This window comes from Geospiza fortis, unplaced genomic scaffold (assembly GCF_000277835.1).
Source record: "Geospiza fortis unplaced genomic scaffold, GeoFor_1.0 scaffold428, whole genome shotgun sequence".
NCBI classification, from domain to species: Eukaryota; Metazoa; Chordata; class Aves; order Passeriformes; family Thraupidae; genus Geospiza; species Geospiza fortis.
The window spans coordinates 804870-805145 of NW_005054409.1; positions in this window are offsets into that span (position 1 = coordinate 804870).

Below are 276 nucleotides of genomic sequence, written 5' to 3' on the forward strand. Positions count from 1 at the left end.
CACACCCCACAGACGCCCCCGCCCCTCAGCCCGGCCCGTGTGGGCAGCCCCGGTGTGCGTGTGGGGTCCGGTCCCTTCGTGCGGTCCGGCAGCCATCGAGGCTGGCGGAGACCTTTAAGATGGAGCAGTGCGAGGCAGCAGTGCCGCTGTAACCCCTTGGATTCTGAACCTCAGCACCTCTGGAACTCAGCTCCGGGCACCGTGACTGCACCGCCTGTCTGGGCAACCTACCAGGGAAAAATGCTTCTTTCGTATCTAATCTGAATCTCCCCTGTG